Source organism: Bos taurus, chromosome 28, assembly GCF_002263795.3.
Source record: "Bos taurus isolate L1 Dominette 01449 registration number 42190680 breed Hereford chromosome 28, ARS-UCD2.0, whole genome shotgun sequence".
NCBI classification, from domain to species: Eukaryota; Metazoa; Chordata; class Mammalia; order Artiodactyla; family Bovidae; genus Bos; species Bos taurus.
In genome coordinates this window covers 30897173-30911253 of record NC_037355.1, presented here as the reverse complement: position 1 = coordinate 30911253, position 14081 = coordinate 30897173, and the positions used below count along the sequence as shown (strand labels likewise).

Here is a 14081-nt window from a genome sequence, read left to right as displayed (position 1 = left end):
CACTGATTCAATCGACATGAACTTGGGCAAACTCTGAGAGATGGTGAGGGACAGGGAGGCCTGGCGCACTATGGGGTCACAAACAGTTGGACACAACTTGGCAACTGATTGAACTGAACAGCAACTGATTCCAAAAAGAAACAAAACAAAACCAAAAACCCACAAAGGTAGATGGAAAACTAATTTCAGGAAACCCCTTAAGATGAGACATATTTCTATCTACTATACAAATAATTTCTACAATAGATATAAAATCTTTACCAGATATAAATATCTATAAATATCTTAATAGCTCATTTCTTCCTATACCTTGAATATTCCATTACAGAACTTATAAGGAATTTCCTTCTTAAAATATCATTGTGATTTAGTGATAAAACACTTCAATGCCCACAAATTTGAGGGGCTATATTTTATACTGCAATTATAGTAATTTTTTCTTTCTTTTTTTTGTGGCCACACCACACAGCTTGTGGGATCTTAGTTCCTGACCAGGGGCTGAATCTGAGTCCTCAGCAGTGAAAGTGCTGTGTCCTAACCACTGGACCTCCAAGGAATTCCCTATACTTCAATTATAAAAGGAATGTACCATTTCAAAAAATACTAATAATTTTTACTACTTTGATCCCACACAGTTCTGTTTATGTTCTTTTTCTATTTTAAAGTGTTCAGTAACTTGGGCCTGTATCAGGCTTCTAAACTTTTATCAGATACATGGGAGACAAAGGCTTACATGGAAAAACCTAAAGTACTTTCTCAACAACTAAAGTCAGTGGGTTTTCTGACATTTTCCAAATTACTAAAGACCACATTTTCTGCTGAGATGATTTTTAAAAAACACAGTAGGTAAACTTTAAAGCATTAAAAAAGAAGAAGAAAGAATGACACAACAAATACTCACATGCCCACTACCCAGCTTGGGGAAAAAAAAAAAAAAATTAAACAGTTCCAATACATATGTTCCGTTTCTTAATTTGAATAGTAGTTATACACTGAATATTCATCAATCCGTACACTTATGAGCTATACTTTACATGTGTTAAACTTGATTTTAAAAGTTTTAAAAACTAAAACAAAACATCAATACCCTTCTCTCCTCCCAGATGTAGTAACTCCTGGTTTTAGTGCTTATCATTCCCTCATAAGCATTTTTGGCTATGAAAACTTTCTATGCTTCCTTATGTGGAGGAAAAGTAAAAAGCTGCCATTTCTGCATTCTTCTAGCCAACACAAACTATTGCCACAAATACTTATAATTACCTGAAAAAGGCAAATACTCAGCTACATAAGTACTTTTTACACCATCAAAAATATTCAGCCAACAAGAAACATGCTCATTAAATGTTTATATTTTGATTACTACAAAGCAAACCTAGTTTTTGGAAACCTTACATCAGTGTTTCCAAACAAAGCTTTTAACAGTATAAAGCCACAACAGCTTTCCAGTCTTAGTCTTTTTACCTACAATATAGCATCACCACCCCAAAGGACAGGGAATTATGATTTATTCACTTCAACTCATGGAGTTTACACACATTGATGTATATAATTTTATATCACTTATTACATATATATAGCTCCATTTAAAATGATTTTTCTATATTTTAATACATATAGACAGCCAGATGGCTTCATCCTACATACTACATACATATCTTTTCCCCAAGGTATTCTCTGACTAAATTACTTCAACCCTGAATATCCAACAAGTACATGCTATGAACTCTGCAACAATTACAATGTAAAAAGTATGAGAGGCTCATCTCATACAAAATAAGGCCAGATTCCTTCTGTCATTTTATTTCTATTTCACTTTCTCATTTTTCTAACAGCTTACCACCAGTGGGTTCCAAGTCACTCCCATCCTTTTAGCCTTGTTCTTCAGTAGAGTTTCATTTCATACACTGCTCAAAATGATCTCTCTCATATTTTTTTTTTTTTCTGTCTTGTATCACCTCCAATCTGGCTAACAATCTGTTCTTTATATCCTCAATTTAACTAACAAACAGGCTTTGATGCCGGTGTTTCAGCTGCTAGAAAATATGAGTTGTCGTACAAGAAAGCTCCCTAGAAGTCTTTGAACCTGCTGTGGCAATGCCCTAAAAGCATGACACATTGCCCTGCTGTACTTCATCAGGTCAGGGCATGCCCTTTAATTCTCTACTGCTACATACAGTTAGAGGCCCATATTTAGTTAACACTATGAACACCTGCACTAAAGAGGTATATTAGAAGATGATAAAAGGCTTCAGGACAACATAGTATTTTTGTTGTACCACAGGACCTACAGGGAACAGGAAACTTTTAATGAAGAATATGACAGCTATAGATTTCATACAAATATACAGAATGAAGAAATTAGTAAACATTTCAGAATACTTTCAGCTTTAATCAATAATTAATATGAATCAACTATCAGTTAAAGGGACTTCTGTTTCTGACCAAGATGCAGTAAGAGAAACCAGATTTACTTTTCCACCTGAAACAGCCAAAATATAGACAAAATATATGGAGAGAAAACCAGTTTCAAAACAGTGGGCACAAGACAGCAAGGAGACCCTTGAGAGGAGGAAACAAGGTGAGCCCCACTGCCCCTGCCATGAGTGAGCGGTGTAGGATATAATCTGGGTGAGGCCCAGCAGACTACGTGAGTGGCGATGGAAGTGAAAGTCTAGGGGAATCAAGGTGGTTAGTGTACACGGGATAGAATAATAGAGGGGAGACAGACAGAGAACTTGATATAGACTGAATGCTTATATTCTTGTATTGAAGTTCTGACTCCTAGTGGGATAGTATTAGAAGGTGATTAGGTCATTAAGGCAGAATCCTCATGAACAGAATTAATGCCCTTATATACCCCAGAGAGTTCTCTCAGCTGTTCTGCCCTGTAAAGACACAGATAAAAGAAGACCACCTATGAAGCAGACCTCATAGACACCAAATCTGCTGGCAGTTTGATCTTGGATTCCTTGGCCTCCAGATCCATGAGAAATAGATGTGTTAAGGCACTCAGCCTACAGTAATTTTGTTATAACACTATACGTAGACTAAGATGGAACTCCAGAGATTTGCAAAGAATCTCCCTTGAACAGGCAGCTGAATGCTGATCAACACTTGTATGTGAGGAAACCAAACAAGACTGAAAAAAGAACCACCCAGAAAGATTAGAGGTGATAATAATGCCTAGTACTCACCCAAGATCACTAAAAGCACCTACTGCAAATAAGCAGGCTGGAAAAAAAAAATCTCATGATTCATGGGGCACTGGGCAGAGTACACAGCAAGATCTTTCCATAGTAGAAAGGCAAAATTAACCCTAAAACAGGAGCTCTCAAGTGGGGGCAACTGGCACCCCAAAACATTTGGCAATTTCTGGAGATATTTTTGGTTGTCACAGCTAGGGGCTCATCTAAAGACTAGAGACTAGGGATACTGTTAAAACACTCTGCAATGCATAGGACAGTCCCTCACAACAAAGAATTGGTGCTGATATGCAGAAATCCTGCCCTAAACCTAAACATGTCTCTGGTTCAGCCAAACATATCTTAAAAGCAGAATCAAAAGGATCAGAGTTGTTTTCAAGTAATTTAATTATATCCCTCAACAAAGCGGGAGAATATTAATAGGAATACAAAAGTATTCAGCACCCAACGGGTAAAATCACTATGTCTGGGAACCAATCAAAGATGACCAGGCATGCACAGAAGTAGGAAAACTCACCTACAACATGTAGAAAATCAATTGAAATTGACCCAGAACAGACAGATAATAAAATTATCAGACAAGGATGTTAACACAGATATGATAACTGTATTACATATGTTCAAAAAGTGAAATAGAGATATGGACACATAAGATCCAACTCAAACTTCTAGAAATGAAATTGCAAAGATATGTAATAAAAAACACATTGGATGGGATTAATAGCTGATTAGATACTACTGAGGCACAGTAAATTTGAAGACATAATATGAATTATTCAAAATCAAACACAGGAGAGAGCTTTTTAAAATGAAGAGAACATTATTCAGTCTTTCAAAGGAATCTTGAAGACCTTGCGCTAAATGAAGTAAGTCAGACACAAAAGGACGAATGTTGTATGATTCACTTTAGATGAGGTCAAATTCAGAGAGACAGAAAGCAGATAGTAGTTTCCAGGGACTGAGCAATAGGAGACAAAGGGGAATTACTGTTTGATGGGTACAAAGTTTCCATTTGGGATGATGAAAAAGTTCTGGAAATGGATGACAGTAATGGGTGCACCACAAAGTAAATGTACTTAATGCCACTGAATTATGGACTTCAAAATGATTACAATATTTCGCTATGTATATTGTACCATGATTAAAAAAAAAGAAAAAGAAACAAAACGAAAAGAACATCAGTGAGAGGTGGGACAACTTCAAACCATCTAATAGATGCATTTATGTGGCCTGAAGGGAGGAGACAGGAGAGGACAGGAAGAAACATTTTGAAGTACCAATGGCCAGCATTTTTCAAAATCTGGTGAAAACTATAAACTCACACCCAAAAAGCTCAATAAACTTCAAACATTAGAACCACACAAAAAACTATACCACACCATAACATAATCAAATTACTCAAAATCAGTGATAATGAGAAAATCTTAAAAGTAAAAAGAGAAGATATATACATTACATACACAGGAACAAAGATAATGATAGCAGATTCCTCACAGGAAACAATGGAAGTTAGAAGACAGTGAAATAATGTCTTTAAAACACCAAAAGGGAAAAAAAAAAAAAAAAAAAAAAATCAACCAATAATTCTATGACCAGTAAAATGTTGTTAAAAAACAAAGGTAAAATAAACACTTTTTCAGACACACAAAAGCTAAATAATTTCATCTCCAGCAAACCTGAACCACCAGAAATGTGAAAAGGAAGTCCTTCACACAGGACAAAAATGCCATCATATGAAAATAAGAATCTACGCAAAGCATGGAAGAATATCAGAAATGGTAGATACATGGGGTAAATACCTAAGTAAAATACATGTCAACAATGGCACAGAAGTTGGGAGAAACAGACTACTAAAATAAAATTCTTCCAGAAAAGCAGGGAATATTTCTGAATTCATTCCATGAGGCCAGTATTATCCTGATACCAAAACCAGACATGACATTACAAAAAAATAAAACTATAGCCTGACAAGCCTTAAGAACATAGAAGGAAAAATCTGAAACATATCTCAGCAAATCAAATTCAGTAGTATTTTACAAGGATTCATATTTTATATACAAAAACATTGATATTCTACAGCAAGACAAGACAAATTTAAACATAAAATTAAAAAAAAATTTTTTTCTCTGCCTTTGGCCTCTTCCTTCACCACCAAGAACTGCATATCTGCATTATGCATCAAACAAACCTCCCCCATTGGCAGAAACACCTGCTCAGCCATAAAGTGCAACATTCTTCTAGCATCAACAAGACAACTCCTTAAAAGATAACATTCCTTCTTGATCTTGTTAAGAGGCCACAAGACTTTTAGATATGGAGTCTTAAACTGTCAATAATATGTCATTTAATGCACAGCCCTCTGTCTCAAAAAAACAAACAAACAAACACAAAAACTCACATAACTATGCCTACACTTCTAATTGGTAGAACAGCTCTGAGAGTTTTCTGACATGCTGTTCTTGGGTTATAGTCTCCAGTTTGGCTCAAATAAAATTTTCTATTTCTTTCTTAGATCGACTGATTTTCATTGACATGCATCAATTCTTACCAAATTTGGTCTATAAATTCCATGCAGTCCCAATCAAAATCCCAACAAGTTTCTTTGTAGATACTGATAAACTTGATTTCAAAAGCTGATATGGAAATGCAAAGGACACAGAATAACCAAAACAAGCTTGAAAAAGAATAAGATTAGATAACTAATTACAAGACTGACTCATTGGAAAAGACCCTGATGCTGGGAAAGATTGAAAGCAGGAGGAGAAGGGGACAACAGAGGATGAGATGGTTGGATGGCGTCACCGACTCCATGGACATGAGTTTGAGTAAGCTCCGGGAGTTGGTGATGGACAGGGAGGCCCGGCGTGCTGCAGTCCATGGGATTGCAGAGAGTCAGACATGACTGAGCCACTGAACTGAACTGAGTACTGGCATAAAAATAAATCAATGGAACAGAACAGAGAATTGAGAAACGGACCTACATATTTATGGATATATAATTTTATACAGTTGTGCACAGGCAATTCAGTGGAGAAAGAATAGTCTTTTCATCAAATGCTAGATCAAATGAATATGTATATGCAAAAACAGTAATCCATACCTCTCACCACATATAAAAATTAACTTCAATAGATTATAGACCTAAGGTAAAATCTAAAACTAGAAAACTTCTAAAAGATAATATATGAGAAAATCTTTTTGAATTTAGGTTAAGTAAAGATTTCTTAGATATGACAACAAAAACAAAATCCTTAAGAGAACAAGTTGATAAACTGGACTTCATTTGCCTAGCTAGGTGACTTAAGGACATAATTTTATGGTTTTTACTCTACAAATTTCTGCATTGTTTTGATCTTTTAAAGTATATACTTCTATAATAAAGACAGAAAAATATACAGAAGAACAATGTATCTGTTGAAGAACACTGAAATTATAATTTCAAAATTACACCTGCCTCAAGAACTACTACTTTTAATTTTTTAATTTATCTTTCATACATAGTATTTTCTATACATAAAATTTCTACAGAGAAATCATGCCACATGTAATACATTTTTACTTAACATTGTTGCATGAGTTCTGTCTAATGTCATCAAACTATCCTTTGAAAAGGACATTCCATTGTATGTCCATACAATAATCTGCCGATTTCCCAATGTTGGCAACTGTTCACAATTTTATTACTATTACAAACAGTACTGCAGTGTCTTCGGTTAGATTTCTAGAAGTAGAATAACAGAATCAAAAAATTCTGACATGTTATTTGGACACTAACTCCTAGGTAGTCATTAAAGCCTGATCCACATCAAAAAGCTTGACCCACATCAAAAAGCATGACGGTGCCTGTCCAAAATGTTAATGGGTACATAAAGGAAAGATCTCAACTTGAGAGACAACTTAAAAGCAGTTTATTTTGAAATCATGAGCAATTAAGAAATTAGTCATCAAAGGTCAATACAAGGCACTGAGAACACAGTCCACTCATGCAGAATCGTACCAACAGGCATTACTCAAACTTAGTTCCAACTCATAGATAATACATAAACTAAAGTATCTGACTGTTCTGTACAGATATCTTATCTTTTGGATGGACTCTGACAAATTTTTGAAACCTATTCAAAAATTCAATTTTCAGCATATCAACTTGTTCATTTACTAGCAAATTAATATTTCTCTCCAAATTTAGTTCACATTGATTAGAGATTTCAACAGCTTGACAGCAAAATAATTCATTATTTCCTATGATCTTATCTCCATACTTAACACAATGAAAACAGCTTTCATAAACACAAGAACTTTAAATCTGGTATTTCTTTTTTTTTTTTTAAGTCTTTATTAAATTTGTTACAATCTTGCTTATGTTTTTGCTTTTTTGGCCATGAGGCATGTGGGACCTTAGCTTCCCCACCAGGGATCAAACCTGCACCCAGTGCTTCGGAAGACTAAGTCTTAACCACTGGACCACCAGGGAAGTCCTCCCCAAATCTGGTATTTCTTAACAGAAGCACAGCTATTCATTAATCAATGAGTGGTATGCATTCACTGGAGTGATAAGCACTAAATTATTATCTTCACAATAATATAAATAACTCAGTTATGAATACTATATTAAAACTGTAAATACTGTACTGTATATTAGGTGTAACAAACCAAGCACAATCAGTCCAGAACTACAAAAAGAGACAATGTCTATCAACAAACTCTCCCTATTCTGCCTCACTAAAGCTCTGTGTTTTGCCCTTCCCTATCTCTGTGACTGATGAGCTACAGGACAATCTGGCCACTGGAAATGATGACTTGACGCAAGGAGTATTACTATCTGTGAATCACCACTGACTCAGTGTCTGTGACAAATACGGTGAAATGGCACTCAGCATCCTTTTCAATCTCCCTCCAGTTGTTTTTTGTACTACAGAGGTTAAAAAACTAAAAATTATCCTCCAGGATCCCTTGCCACTAAGGTTCTAAATGTGAATTAAGTTTAGCCAACTATATCCTCTGACATGAGATGTGGAAAAGTGATGTTGAAAGCTGAGCTTCTCTGTACACCAGTGTTGAATCAAATCTCAGAGAAAGTTTTGGCTGAAGTAGAAAAGAACAGCTTTACTGCTTTCCCAGGCAAAATGGGAAACAGCAGGCAAATGCCCTCAAAACCATCTGTCCCAACTTGGGGAAGACAGGGAGAAATTTTACAGTAATTGTCCAAGAGGGTGTGATCAGCTCCTAGACATTCTTTTGATAGGTTGATGGTGAGGTAAGTAGGAGTCAGCATCACGAACCTTCAGGTCCAACTGGTCTGGGGTCTACATGCTAGTGGACAGAATATCATTGTTAATCATTAACTTCTCCCACCTGGAGGGGGTTTCAGTATCTGCAAAACAGCTCAAAGATGGTGTCGTGTGTATCCTCTGATAGGGAAATAGGACCTTGCCCCAAGGCTGCTCTGGGCTGTTTGTTTCTCCCTGGTCTCCCATCCCTTTCCTAATTAACAACTGCTTGAATCTGCCCACTGGGACTCAGGGAAGGTGACGGAGGATGAATGAAGGTTGTTTCCTATAATCAAAGAAATGCGAGACACAGAAGGGCTTTGTGCCCAGGAACCCCACAGGGACCCCTGCACAGTATCAAAAGCAGAAAGTGAAGTAGGAGCCACATTTTTCTAAAGTTTGGTATCTGCAAGAAAGATTATGGAAATGTTGGGTGTGAGTGTGTATGTAATTCTCCAGTTTACACTCACTCACTTTTTGTCTGGAAGCAGCTGCAGTTGTAGAGCAGCAGTACTGACTTTCCAATGCCTGCATCACATATATGATGATACGTTTCTTCTGTGTGTGTTAAACTATACATACCTGAAATTTTATTGTTTCAATCATTTTTAAGCGCGTAGCGCTTAAATCTTCAGTGCATTTAAGTACATCTATATTGTTGTTCAATCATTAACCACCACTTATTTTTAAAACTTTTCCATCATGCAAAATGAAAACTCTCCACTGTTTCTTCCCTCATGCTCCTGCCAAACACCATTCTATTTTCTGTCTCTATTATTCTAGATACAACCAGTATCCAGAAAACGTCTACTTCTGCTTTATTGACTACGTCAAAGCCTTTGACTGTGTGGGTCACAATAAACTTAAAATCCTTAAATTTTAAGAAAATTCCTAAAGAGATGGGAATACCAGACCACCTTATCTGCCCCCTGAGAAACCTGTATGCATTTCAAGAAGCAACAGTTAGAATCAGACATGGGAACAATGGACTGGTTCCAAATTGGGAAAGGAGTACATCAAGGCTGTATATACACCCTGCTTATGTAACTTCCATGCAGAGTACATCATGAGAAATGCTGGGCTGGATGAAGCAGAAGCTGGAATCAAGATTGCTGAGAGAAATATCAATAACCTCAGATATGCAGATGACAACACCCTTATGGCAGAAAGTGAAGAACTAAAGAGCCTCTTGATGAAAGTGAAAGAGGAGAGTGAAAAAGTTGGCTTAAAGCTCAACATTCAGAAAACTAAGAACATGGCATCCAGTTCCATCACTTCATGGCAAACAGATGGGGAAACAATTGAAACAGTGACACACTTTATTTTTGGGGGGCTCCAAAATCACTGCAGATGGTGACTGCAGCCTTGAAATGAAAAGACTCTTGCTCCTTGAAAGAAAAAGTACAACAAACCTGGACAGCATATTAAAAAGCAGAGACATTACTTTACCAACAAAGGTCCATCTAGTCAAAGCTATGGTTTTTCCAGTAGTCATGTATGGATGTGAGAATTGGACTGTAAAGAAAGCTGAGCACTGAGAATTGATGCTCTTGAACTGTGGTGTTGGGAGAAAACTCTTGAGAGTCCCTTGGACTGCAAGGAGGTCAAACCAATCCATTCGAAAGGAAATCAGTCCTGAATATTCCTTGGAAACACGGATGCTGAAGCTGAAGCTCCAATACTTTGGCGACCTGATGCAAAGAACTGACTCAATGGAAAAGACTCTGATGCTGGGAGAGACTGAAGGCGGGAGGAGAAGGGGACGACAGAGGATGAGATGGTTGGATGGCATCACTGACTCGATGGACATGAGTTTGAGCAAGCTCCGGGAGTTGGTGGATGGACAGGGAAGCCTGGTGTGCTACAGTCCATGGGATTGCAAAGAGTTGGACACGACTGAGAGACTGAGCTGCACTGAATTGAGACACAACCAGTGGAATCCTACAGTGTTTGTCCTTTCGTGTCTGCCTTATTCTCCTTTGCAGAGTATCTTCAAGGTTCACCATGTTTTAGCATATGTCAGAACCTTTCTCATTTCTAAGGCTAAATAATATTCCATTGTATGTATATATCACATTTTGTTTATTCATTCATCCATCAATGGACACTTGGGTGGCCTTTAGTTCTTGGCTATTGTGAATAACGCTGCTATAAACATGAGTGTATACAAATATCTGTTCAAGTCTTGCTTTCACCTCTTTTGAGTATACACCCAGATGTGGAATTGCTGGGTCATTTGAGTAATTGCTTAATTTTTTCAGGAATCATCATACCATTTTCAAAGCAGTTGCATCATTTTACATTCCCAAGAGCAACACACAAGTGTTTTAATTTTCCACACCCCTTACTAACACTTGTTTTTTTTTGATTTTTGGTTTTAATAATGGTCCTCCTAATGGGTATGAAGTGGTATCTCCTGTAATTTTGATCTGAGTCCCATTAATGACTAGGGATGTTAAGCATCTTTTTATTTGCTTTCTGGGCAATTGTATATATTCTTTAGACAAATGTCTATTCAAGTCTTTTGCTCGTTTTTGAATTGGTCTGTTATGGTTGTTGTTCAAATGGTGTGTTCTTTAACAGTTCCATACTGGCCTTCTGATACCCTAATATTTACCTTTGCTAACTGCGGCAAAGGTAGCACTCCGCTAGCAGGCTTGTTCAAATCTTGTTCTAGAAGTCATTCCTGGTGGTCCAGTGGCTAAGACTCTGCGCTCCCAGTGTAGGGGTCCAGGTTTGATCCCGGGTCAGGGAACTAGATCCCACAAGCTACAATTAAAGGGTCTGCATGCCACAACTAAAAGATCCTACATTGAGCAATTAAGATCTGGCACAGACAAAACGAAAAACAAAACAAAACAATAGAAGTCATTCTCAGCAGCCCAGTCCACAGACTAGTTTGTCTCTTATAACTGAACCCTGACTGAATATAATCATTTTAGCCCTTCAGTCTTTCAAGTTGTCATCTTTCAAAGCAAGTAAAGTACCCAAAGTTAAAGGCTTCAAACTAACTCATAAGGTCCACAATCTGGTAAAATTCTAGGTAAGGCAAATAACTTTATGCTGTTTCCTTTAATTTCCTGGTAAATTAATTAAGAACGATATGGTTTTATCTGCTCTTCTTATTAAATTTATATACCATTATCCTTGGAATGAATGACATGTTTTATTACAATAGGCTATTCAACTATCTTTTCCTCAACCAAGAACACTATGTCAGTAGAAAAGGACTTTAGAGTAATAAAATGTCCCATTAAAAATGTAAATAAAGCAAATATTCATATCTGGCCATTTCATCTATTAGTTAGGTTCAACAATATCAAGAATAAGAAAAATACACAAATACCACAGTAAAAATTAAAGAAAGGGGGAGAAAAAGGAAAATAAGAATGTATTTAGTAAACAACAAAAAAATATCTAATACCTAGGACAGCAAGAAAGTTTAGTGGGCTTTTGTTAGGTTATTTTTGTTTTATTTTTACAGAAGATAGTATGGATTACCAAGAACACTATTAAGGTCTGTGTGATTAGCGCATAATAGGTTCTCAATAAGTATTATTAAATGAATGTGCAAAAAAGTAGCAGTAATCAAAATAACTGAACTCAATTCCCAAAGCCTTTTTGAACAAGATCATTAAAAAAAATAAAACAAAATCCTGCTTTTAGATTGGTTATTTCATTGTTGAAAGTACACACTCTTAAAAAGATTAAAAATTTTCCTTTTATTTATGCCTATTTTAATTACAAAATTTTATTAAAAATTCTTCAGGACTTCAGAATAGTTTTAAATCAAGAAATTTAGAATGTCTAATTCCCCAGAGACAACCCCTGGTCACTAACTTGGTAAATTCACAAGGAACCAGGATCTGGTATCCAGTCTTGAAGCTTCAAAATATGACCTTGTCAGTACCTCTAAAGTTCATCAAAACCAAGGGAGACTAACAGCAAAATCACAACCAGAATGCCGACACTAGATAAGTGTCTAGAGCGAATGCTCAAACACCTTGTCTCAGACACAACGTTATAATTTGGATATATCTAGAAGGCTGATTTAGTACGCAGAATGTTACTTGTAGAGTAAGTAATCAGAACAAGGAAAAACAGATGCTATTAAGCAAAATTTAATCCAGACTCTTATGAGACCTAAAGTACCATCTGTGCCACACAGAGAGTACCTATCTAGAAAAGGCTGTTTCTATCTCCCAGTTTGTTTGTCTCTCTTCTGCACAGTGCAGGATATAAAAAGCCAACTCTCTCTGACTCCTCCTCTGCCTATGCTCTAAGTAAACTACATATATGATGGCTTTCAACCCTGGCTGTATATGAGAATAATCTAAATTTTAAAAACATGTCTGTCCCAACAATCCCCATGCCCCCCTACAGGACAAGTGAGTCGGAATCTCTCAGGATAGAGGAGCTTTACACCTATACATTTTTAAAAGTTCTGCAAGTGATTCTGATACATACCAAGAGTTTCAAAGCACTATGTTACATCACTCAATCTAATTCTGTTTGTTCTTCTACTTCTGGCTTGGATAACTAATCTTTGAGGTGACTGTGCACACCTCTTATACACTTTGAGGTGACTGTGCACACCTATTATACACTGGCTGATTTTATGTTGAGTTGTTGTCTCTCTTATAATCTGCATGATACAACTGAATAAAATATAAACATATACACGAGCTTCCCTGGTAGCTGAGCCGATAAAGAATCCACCTGCAATGTGGGAGACCTGGGTTCAATCACTGGATTGGGAAGAATCCCTGGAGGAAGGCATGGCAACCCACTCCAGTGTTCTTGCCTAGAGAACCCCGATGGACAGAGGAGCCTGGCGGGCTGCAATGCAGTCCATGGGGTTGCAAAGAGTTGGACACGACTGAGTGACTAAGCATAGCACAATGAGGCATCCAATCAGTGGTACAGGGATATGGTGGGCAAGATATTCAAGTACAAGGTATTTGACATCTGCACTTTCATGCACTGGAGAAGGAAATGGCAACCCACTCCAGTGTTCTTGCCTGGAGAATCCCAGGGACAGGGGAGCCTGGTGGGCTGCCATCTATGGGGTCGCACAGAGTCGGACACGACTGAAGTGACTTAGCAGCAGCAGCAGCAGCAGTGTTAATCCTTAAAAATAACATGCCCACCCTCTGTTCTGTCAAAAATCTGCATATAACCTCTAGCCAGCCCTCCAAATGGGCAGTTCCTTCATACCCATGGTTCTGCATCCAGGGATTTGATCAACTGCAGTTATTTACTATTGAAAAAAATTGACAAATAAGTGCCCCTGTACAATTCAAACCCTTGTTGCTCAAGGGTCAACTAACTATATACCTAACTCACTCCCTTTAATTCTAAACTCTTTTCAGTGTATTTTCAGGAAGTAATAACATATCTGTTAAATAGATCAGCTAACATTTAAGGCAGTTACAAAGTGCCAGCATGTTCTAAATATGTTACTAATATGCTCAAATAACCCTCTCAACAACCATATAGATAGATATTATCTTTCTCATCTTACAGATAACTGAAACAGAGAAACTTGTACTAGTAACTAGTACAAACAAGACTCCAACCTAGACAATCTGATTTCAAAGTCCATCTGCTT

The 14081-nt window shown here is 37.0% G+C and overlaps 1 protein-coding gene across 3 annotated transcripts in view; it reads right to left on the bottom strand.

Annotated features, from left to right (window-relative positions):
• SAMD8 (sterile alpha motif domain containing 8) overlaps window positions 1-14081 on the bottom strand; it is a 122394-nt gene that overhangs the window by 28504 nt on the left and 79809 nt on the right. The gene's annotated exons all lie outside the window — the stretch shown is intronic.